At 46.3% G+C, this 9,820-nt stretch overlaps 1 protein-coding gene across 6 annotated transcripts in view; it reads left to right on the top strand.

Moving 5' to 3' along the window:
• The first annotated feature begins 413 nt into the window (after window positions 1–413).
• The window catches only part of LOC105476196 (PR/SET domain 10), a 100,250-nt gene continuing 90,843 nt past the window's right edge, over window positions 414–9,820 (top strand). For 2 of the 6 annotated variants that reach the window (XM_071075819.1, XM_024791101.2), the window contains exon 1: window positions 418–773. The gene's annotated coding sequence lies outside the window, so the exon portion shown is untranslated. Of the gene's footprint in view, window positions 774–9,820 lie in introns of all 6 variants that reach the window. The other 4 variants (XM_071075818.1, XM_011731894.3, XR_011611183.1 and 1 more) reach the window with 3 other exon arrangements.

The raw sequence follows: 9,820 nt of genomic DNA, 5'->3' as shown, positions 1-9,820 counted from the left end.
AGTGACAGCGCTGGCAAGGTGCGGTGGGTCAGGGTGATTGGCGGCGCTCGGCCGCTCCCTAGGGGTCCTGAGGGCGAGACCCCGGCAGGCGTTACCCGGCCGCACCGAGCCCAGGAGCCGGGCGGGAGTTCGGTTTTCGCCGGCGCTCCGCGGCCAGGCCGCTTCGGAGGCAACCTGCGGCGGGGCGGGCGGACGCGAGGGTCACCTCACCCCCGCGCGCCTCCCGGGACCCTGGGCCGTCGGCGTCCGAGAGACCCAGGCACCGCTGGACGCTTCCTCCCCGTCGGCAGGCGGGCCGCAGCGGGGGCTTGACCCCGAAGCGAAGAGTCGGGTTTTCTGATTGGCTGAGAGTAGAAACGCAGGCGAGCGCCGCCTGAGACCCGCTCTGCGATTGGGTTTTACATGAACAGCAGAGCACGAAATAAAGAGGCCTTCAGTCATTGGGCCATTGTGTGAATCTCCTTTTGGCTTCTCTGCAGACTGAATAAGCGTCTCGGGATCTTCGTCATGACTCCTAAATCTGGGCCTGTCAGTTCGCCCCAGCATTTCTCGTCTCTAGGCACGGCATGGGGCTTACAGAGTTTAACCAATCATATAACGTCTAGATCAGGTTGCCAGGCAGATTATGCTAATAAGACCCCGCCTTTTATGCTGCTCCCACTCTGCGGCGGGAAGAACCACCTGGAGGTGGCGGGGGGGTTTGATTTCTATCACCCCTAGGGAGAGAGGATCGGGGACCCGCTGATCTTCCAGCTCCCCTCACCCAACGTCGTGTAAGTACCTAAAGGATTAAGGGAACCAGATAAGCCAGGGTCCAGGGTACCCCATAGACTGGGAGGGTGTTTCGTCTTTGCTTAGTCCCACCCAAAATGGCGCCCAGCTCTTTCCGCGTCTCAGAGCCCGGCCGGGGCCAACCGACCGCGGACCCGGGTGGGGGGGGAATTGATGGTGGTGGTGGGGGGGAGAAATCCCGGCGGCACCGCCCGATGGTACAGTCCAGCCGGGGCTGGGACGAGGCACCTCACTCGGGGTGGGGGGTCAAACCATCTGCACCTTCCAAGGGGAAAGGGGCAAAGCCCCCTCCAGCAGGCCCTCCTGGCGCCGCGTTCAGCGCCGGCCTCGGCGCCTCCTCGCCCCTGCCCTCGCCGCGCGCAGCCTCCCCCTGCGACCCCCGAGTGGCTCGCACGCTCCGCCGGCCGCGCGCACCTCTCCTCCCCTGCCCGCGTTGGTTGGGCCGGGACGGCGGTTGGGCGGCCTGCGCGCTCCGGCGGCGGCGGTTGCGCGGGCGCTTCGGGCGCGGCGGGCAGGTCTCAGCCGGCCGGGAGCCGAGCACCTGCGGCCGGGGGCCGGGGGCTAGGGGCTGGGCACCGGGCTGGGGGTGGCTGGTTGCGGGCGCGTGGGGCGGAAGGTCCTGTCCGATGGGGCGCCCAGGTTTATCTGCGGAGGCCGCGCCGCCCACCTGCCATCGATGGCTGGGCCCCCGGCCTGCGGTCCCAAGCTGGCGTCCGGGACCCGGGCGGGGGGCCGGCCCGCAGGGGTGTGGGGCGGCCCCTGCGGGTCTGTCCCGTGGCACGGTGTCGGGGCCGGCCGGGCGGAGGCCGGGGCCGGGGTCGCGGCCCTGCCCCAGTCCGTCCGCATCCGGGGTGCAGCGCGGAGGCAGGGCGAGGCCGGTCGGCGCTCGGGAGAGGGCTCACGGTGTGCAGCTCTCCAGCCTCTCGCCAGCTGTTTTTAAGCAGGTTTAGCCGTGCAGCTAGGTGTTGGTACTGTGCTAAGTAAAATGGAATATTCACGGTCTGCCCTCCAGCCACGCGAACGCAGCGCTGTTGAATTTGTGTGCGCTCCTTTAGCCTTGCTTGGTGGATGAGTTGGATTTCAGTGCATTTTCAATCAATGTGCGTGTACACTTAAGCACAAGGAGGGGTGGCTTTGTGCTGTCATCGAGGATTAGAAGTGTGATGAGACGCACCCAGCTCTGCCCTGTGCCCTAAATCTGCTCCTTTGCCGGTTAAAATCTTGCCTGGCTCGTCACCCCAAATTCTCTAAAGTCAACAGTACTTAATCTTTATTAAAAACAGCAGAATCACTCATGACTGTTTTGTGGCCTCTTTTTCTGACCTGTTCTTTGTTTCTCCACCATTGCTGTTAGGCAAGAAGGTGTATTATTACATTGTATTTTTTTGTATCTTCCTACCCATTTCAGCGCCACAATAGCTTCCACTTTGATGAGCATTACTTATTTGTTGCTCTAGAATAGAGAAAACAAGATTTTTTTTTTTTTTTTTTTTAATTAGGATTGGTTGGGGGCAAAGCAGCGTTTAAACAGTGTTTATTCAATATGGGGTTTTTAGAAAGTAACTTTGCTAGGTTTATTTATTTAGGAGACAGGTTTTCTGGTTGCCCAGGCTGGAGTGCAGTGGCGCGATCTTGGCTCACTGCAGACACGACCTCCTGGGCTCAAGGTCCTGCTTCAGCCTCCCTAGTAACTGGGACTACAGGCAGGCACCACCACGCCTGGCTGATTTTTCTACTTTTTGTAGAAACGGGGTTTCATCATGTTGCCCAAGATGGTTTCGAACTCCTGAACTCAAGCAATCCTACCGCCGCAGCATCCCTGAGTGCTGGGATTGCAGGCGTGAGCCCCCGTGCTCGGTCTTTAAGTTTCCTTTTATAATAAATTGAGGTGAAATTGACAGAGAATGAACCATTTAAAAGTGAACACGAGCGCTTAGTGGAAGGTTTACATTTTTTGTTTGTTTTGGATCAAGACAAATGTCTTGTGCCTTCTCCTGCCCCGTAAGCTCCCACTGTTTGCTGTGCTGTTACTTGTTTTTCAAGGCAAGATTGTTCTGCTTTTTCAAAGAAGCCATTTTTAGTTTTTCTAATGTTTTGTAGCATGCTCCACCACATATTAATGTGTGCATCATATATTGTATATCTGAATGTAATTGAGTATATATTTTAGAAAAGGCAAGGTTCCTGTCTTCAAGGGGCGCTCCGAATGGTTTTTACTTAGAGGTTATGGACGTATAAAGGGTAGCACAATTCAAAATAATCCCAGCTTGATTGGCACTACCTCAGTTTCTACTTGCCTGTTTTGTTTTTCCTTCTAGTTTAAAGAATAATGCGTGATCATTGCAGAAAACATAAAATTTAAGCCGGGTGCAGTGGCTCATGCCTGTAATCCCAGCACTTTGGGAGGCCGAGGCGGGGAGATCACCTGAGGTCCAGGAGTTCGAGACTAGCCTGGCCAACATGGTGAAAGCCCGTCTCTACTAAAAATACAAAAATTAGACGGACATGGTGGCAGGCGCCTGTAATCCCAGCTAGCTACTGGGGAGGCTGAGGCGGGAGAATCACTTGAACCAGGGAGGCGAAGTTTGCAGTGAGCCGAGATCAGGCCATTGCACTCCAGCCTGGGCAACAAGAGTGAAACTCTGTCTCAAAAAAAAAAAAAAAAAAAAAAAAAAATTCAGAAGCAGAGTGAAAAAAAACAAAACCCATAATTACCCAGAGATAATCCTTCCTCATACTTTGGTGTATTTCAAGTTAGTTTTCTGTGTGTGTGTGTATAAAATGTTTGTACAAACGACATAATCTTGCTTTAGTATCTAGTTTTTAAAACAAAACGTAAATAGGTGTCTAAAGACTTTGCTGATGATTTGGCACTTTCATTACTTCCATTATTTGAAGGGGGTATCATGAAGTCCGCTGAACTAAAAGAATTATAATATTTTGATTTCTTGTAACTTTTTAAAAGCATAATCTAATTGATAGGGATAGGTTTCTGGGTAACAAACAATTCATCAAAGGGCTGAGAACTACTGAGCTGTAATTTTGGTTTCCTCAATTTTTCATTTTAAGCACTGGTAAACACCTGGTAACCGCGTAATTATATCTGGTAAAAAGAAACTGTTAAACATCCTGTTGTTGCGGTGTTTGAGTTGTTCAGTTTGTTTTAAACTTGAACGCTGATGTACTTTGACCTATTGCCACTAAAATACATAGTCTTCTCCCATCACACCCCACCCCAGATAGTGTAGCCACACCCAGTCCAGCAATTTGTTTTTCACAAGCAGAATTTATTGTCTACTATTTTAACTTATCATAGGTACTTTAATAGATCAACGAAGCAGAATTTGGTCTGGTGTCTAGAAAGAGCCAGTCGGTTAAAAAGAAACATTTGCTACAACCAATTATTTGGAGAATGATCTCACTCAAATTCTCCTGGTGGATGGGGTAGAGGCAGGAGGGTGAGAGGGGAGCTTTTTGTGACTTATTTTGGCCCACATTGGTGACACTTATCTCTTCCCTGTTCTAGCATTAAACTGTTTGCATGGTTTAGTTGAATCACTGCTTAAGAATATCTGGCCTCTTTTCTATTAATGTTATAACACAGTCGGGTGTGGTGGCTCACACCTGTAATCCCAGTACTCTGGGAGGCCAAGGCAGGCAGATTGCTTGAGTCCAGGAGTTCGAGAACAGTCTGGCCAACAGAGCAAAACTCGACCTCTACTAAAAACAAAAAAGTTAGCCAAGGTGTGGTGGCCCACAGCTATAGTCTCAGCTACTCAGGAGGATGAGGTGGGAGAATCACCTGAGCCCAGGAAGTCGTGGCTGCAGTGAGCCGAGATCGTGCCACTGCACTCCAGCCTGGGCAACCAGAGTGAGACCCTGTCTCAAAAAAAAAAAAAAAAAAAAAAGTCATTACCCATTTCAAGACTTGTGTGGAGCACTCTGGACATTTCTGTCCACCTTCCAAAATTTTTCTGTGCCTTTCCATTGACCATCCTTATGTAGATTTTAAATTTCTGTTGTAGAAAGCACCTGAAGGTAGGCTCTTCTGTAACTTGAAACAGTTTAGGGAATGGGGAGGGGGTGAGGAAGTGGAGTGGAAAGAGGGAAGGTTTGGGTAACCCTAAGTACAGTTAAGCAAGACTAGTTAAAATGTGGTGAAAACAATTATAAAATCAATAGTGCACAATACTTTTAGAACCTTAGATTGCTAAAAGGTTACTGTCTGGTAATATAGTCTGTTATTGTTTGCTCTTCATTTTTTAAACTCTCCTTTATTGCAAACATGAGAATATTGGAGACAAATGCTCCTCCCCCTCCCCTTTTTTTTTTAAACCCACGTCCTTCACTTTCACTGATGGTAAAGTTGTACTCCACAGCTTCTTTCCTGCTGTGATTTCTAGAAATCAGATCCCTTAGACCTGTGTTGTCCTGTCCAGTAGCCATCTGTGGCTTTGAGCACTTGAAATATGGCTAGTGCTGTGAAGTGTGAAATATGTACACTCAGATTTTGAGATTTAGTAGAAAAGAATAAAATCTTTCGATTTATAAAATATTGATTAAATGTTGAAATGACAATATGTTGGATAGACTGGGTAAAATACAATATACTATTATAATTAATTTCACCTGTTTCTACTTTTAAACCATGTATATACTAGAACATTTTAAATTATGTATGTGGCTTGCATATTTCTTTGAACAGTGCAGCCTTGGTCAGCTGGGGGGAGGGTGTTCCCAGATGGCATTAAGATGGTATTGTTTTTTGGTTTCTATAATTTGAATGAATAGATACTGCTAATATGTAGATGTCTGTTTTTTTAGTGCTTATGATAGCTCTCACAAAAGCATGATTATTATTTTGAAGACTATCTTAATCTCAAAACCACTTCCAGATAATTGAGTTAACTGTTACTGAATTAATGTGTTCAATGGATCATTTGAACTTAAAATAATAAAATGACATCAGTAAGCACATAATCCATTAAAAAAAAGTTGAACTAAGCATAATCAGCTAAATTTTCCCAAACTTGGTGTGTTACTTATACATTGATTTTTATAATTTACCATTTTTCAGATGTTTAAGAGAAACCTGAAATTGGAAACATTGAGTATATATTTTTTTCTCCTGTGATTTAGAAAAAAACCACAATACTTTGATTCTAAAGGTGGAAGAAACCGTTTGGACCAGCTCCTGAAAGAACTGTCTTTTTTTTTTTTTTCTTTTCTTTTTTGAGACAGGCCCTCATTCGGTCACCCATGCTGGAGTGCGGTGGCACCATCATAGCTCACTGCAGCCTTGACCTCCCAGGCTCAAGTGATCCTCCCACCTTGGCCTCCTGAGTAGCTGGGAGTACAGGTGTGCACCGCCATGCCTGGCTAATTTTTGTGTTTTTTGTAGAGACAGACTCTTGCCACGTTGCCCAGGCTGGTCTGGAACTCTTGTGGCTCAAGCGATCCACCCATCTCTGCCTCCCAAAGTGCAGGGATTACCGGTGTGAGCCACTGCACCCAGCCGGGAGAATTGTCCTTTTAAATACAGTTGGAGAAACATAACCTACACATAAAATCCCTATTTTTTTACTTCCATGTTTGCAAACGTTGACAGTTTTGCCCTAACCTGCCTTTGTGGATGCCTCTCCCTATACTACCCTGTACGGAGGTTTGCTGGGGCGTAGTACTCACAGTGTGGCCTCGGGCAAAGAGGTTCGCTGCTGTGCTCGGCTTGCTGGCTGTGATCTTGGGCAAGTTACTTCTGTAAGCCTTGGTTTGCTTATCAAATCTTTCAACTAGTTTCTTAATTATTACTAGGGATAATAACAGTCATCAACCTCATAGACTCTGAGTAAGGATGCCTGTTGATCACTCACCACAGTTGTACAAATGGCTCAATAACAAAGCACACAGTTCTAAATGGTTCAAAAATTGTTTATCTCTTTTGGAACCCCCACTTCAGCCAAACTGGTCCTCCCACTGTTCCTTAAATATTCGGGATTTTCTCTCTGTGCTGTCATGCCTTCGTTTCCCAAGTGGAATGTTTCTTCCTCTCTGCTCTCCTTCCTCTCCTCTCCTAGTTCTGCCCGCCAGAATCCTGTCCATCCTTCTCGAGCAGTGACTGCAAAACTGTTTTTAAAGGACCGGGTAGTAAATGTTTTTGGCTTTGTGGGCCATATGGTCTCTGTCGAAACAGTTCCCCTCTGCTGTGGCATCTGAAAGCATGGCTGTGTTCCAAGAAACTATTTTGGACCTTAAATTTCAATTAATATAACTTTCCTGTGTCAGGAAATATTATTCTTCTTTTGAGACTTTTCAAATATTTTAAAATGTAACAACCATTCTTAGCTCACAGGCTGCACAAAAACATGTCTGCTGCCTGCGGGCTGTGGCTCGCCATCCCCTGTACCAGAGCAAGCTGAACCCACACCGCCCTTGTTGAAGTGTCGAGACCATCTCTTTTGAAAGTAATCCTTTTTGTCTCTGAAGGTCCTGCAGGATTTTGTACTGCTTTATAGTAACAGTAACATTTATTCAGTGCTTACGTTGTATTGTACTCCAATTATTTGTGCTTATTTCTTGCTTCCCAGATTTTAAATTTCTGGAAGCTACAGGTGATTTTTAGCCCCCTCATATAGAATGCAGTATAAAGGAGTGCCTTTTACTTACTGGATTCTAAAATGTTTTGAGGGATAACTGAGTGAATTAAAATACTTGAAGTTGTTTGTAAAGTTTTCCTCCCTTTTTTTTTGGCTTTTTTTCTTTTTCTTTTTTTTGTTTTTGAGACAGAGGCCCGCTATGTTACCCAGGCTGGAGTGCAGTGGCGTGATCTCGGCTCACGGCAACTTCTGCCTCCTGGATTCCAGCGATTCTCCTGCCTCAGCCTCCCAAGTAGCTGGGATTACAGGAGCCTACCACCACACCTGGCTAATTTTTGTATTTTTAGTAGTGACGGGGTTTCACCATGTTGGCCAGGCTGATCTTGAACTCCTGACCTCAGCTGATCTGCCTGCCTCAGCCTCCCAAAGTGCTGGAGTTACAGGCATGCGCTACCGCCCCCGCCCCCTCCCCCCCTTTTTTGTCAAGATTCTTATTTTTGTATGCAAATTCTACTATTTTCTTAGAATTGCTTGAAGATTTTGAGGTAAATTTATTGGGGGTTATTTTCAGTCTTTCCACAAACCATGATTACAGGCAGTCTTAATAGAATGTCCTTCTAATAGGGACTAGCTGTCACTCCTGTAACTAATTATTGCTCTTTATTTGACTTTTTAACTGTCCTCTCCAAGACACTTGTTTACATTTAGTCCTTAACACAGACTATTGACAGAACCGTGTCCACTTTTGCAAAGGAGAGAAAGTAGGTAGAGGGTCAGGGAGTTAAGCAAGTATGAGAGAGGGGTCAGAGCGCATGGGAGTAAAGGGTCTGGATCCTCAGCCCCAGGCAGGGGCATGTATATTAATAAGGTTTCAGTCTCTTCCATCATGTATTCATTTTCTCCTTCATTCTTTTTCTCTTGAAGTTGATGAATTGAAAATTATGCTGGACTGTGTAAGTACTTCATCACTTGGTAAATATAAGGACCCATGCATGGTAATGTTTGGACACCACTTTATGTGACATGCAAGTTCTCTCAAGTACTGTGGAAGTGAGATACTACATTACTACAAAACAGTAATTCTAGAATTAAAATGAAATTGTGTCATAGTAATTGGACTTTGATGAACTTTGTTTCATTTAAACATTTTAAGAAAATTTATGTTGGCTGGACGCAGTGGCTTACGCCTGTAATTCCAGCACTTTGGGAGGCCGAGGCGGGCGGATCACGAGGTCAGGAGATCGAGACCATCCTGGCTAACGCGGTGAAACCCCTCTCTACTGAAAATACAAAAAAAAAAAAAAAATTTAGCCGGGTGTGGTGGAGGGCGCCTGTGGTCCCAGCTATTCGAGAGGCTGAGGCAGGAGAATGGCGTGAACTCGGGAGGTGGAGATTGCAGTGAGCTGAGATTGCGCCACTGCACTCCAGCCTGGGCATCAGAGTGAGACTCTGTCTCAAAAAAAGAGAAAGTTTATGTTAACTTTTTAATATTTTTAAATTTTTTTTAGAGATAGTGTCTCACTGTGTTGCCCAGGCTAGTCTCCAACTCTTGGGTTCAAGCCACCCTCCCGTCTCAGCCAACCAAGTAGCTGGGGTTACAGGTGCAAACCACCCTCACCAGTTTATATTCTTTTTTTTCTCTTTCTTTTTTTTTTTTTTTGAGGCAGAGTTGTGCTTTGTCACCCAGGCTTGAGTGCAGTGGTGCGATCTTGGCTTACTGCAACCTCTGCCTTCTGGGTTCAAGCAATTCTCCCTGCCCCAGCCTCCTGAGTAGCTGGGATTATAGGCGCCCACCACCACGCCCGGCTAATTTTTGTATTTTTTTAGTAGAGACGGGGTTTTACTATGTTGGCCAGGCTGGTCTTGAACTCCTGACCTCAGGTCTCGAGACCAGGCTGGTCTCGAACTCCTGACCACCCACCTTGGCCTCCCAAAGTGCTGGGATTACAGGTGTGAGCCACTGCACCCAGCCCCAGTTTATTTTGATACTTACATATACTTATCCCAAGCTCTAGGTATCTCACCAAAAAATTATGTCATACGTCATTTAAAAAATGTTTTTCAGATTCATGATTTTAAATAGTTATAAACTATGACAGATATAGAAAATTCTAAAACTTTATTGAGTGGCTTTAAATAAAACCTAAATAAATAAAGAGCACAATGGCTCAAGGAGTGGAAGATTCAATATTGTAAATGTGTCAATTTTCGGGAAACTGATTTATAGATCTAATGTAATCCCACATTTAAAAAAGTTAAGACAAGCTGATTCTAAAACATTTGCTAAGGCCCAAGAAAAGGCAAAACACTTTTGAAAAAGAAAAGTTAGGAAAACTTCTCTATCTCAAGAAGAGATATAATAATTAAGATAGTGTTGGGCCAGGCGCGGTGGCTCATGCCTGTAATCCTAGCACTTTGGGAGGCCGAGGTGGGCC

This window comes from Macaca nemestrina, chromosome 12, assembly GCF_043159975.1.
Source record: "Macaca nemestrina isolate mMacNem1 chromosome 12, mMacNem.hap1, whole genome shotgun sequence".
Classification (NCBI taxonomy): Eukaryota; Metazoa; Chordata; class Mammalia; order Primates; family Cercopithecidae; genus Macaca; species Macaca nemestrina.
Note: the sequence above shows the minus strand (reverse complement) of the source record. Positions and strands in the feature narration are given on the sequence as shown.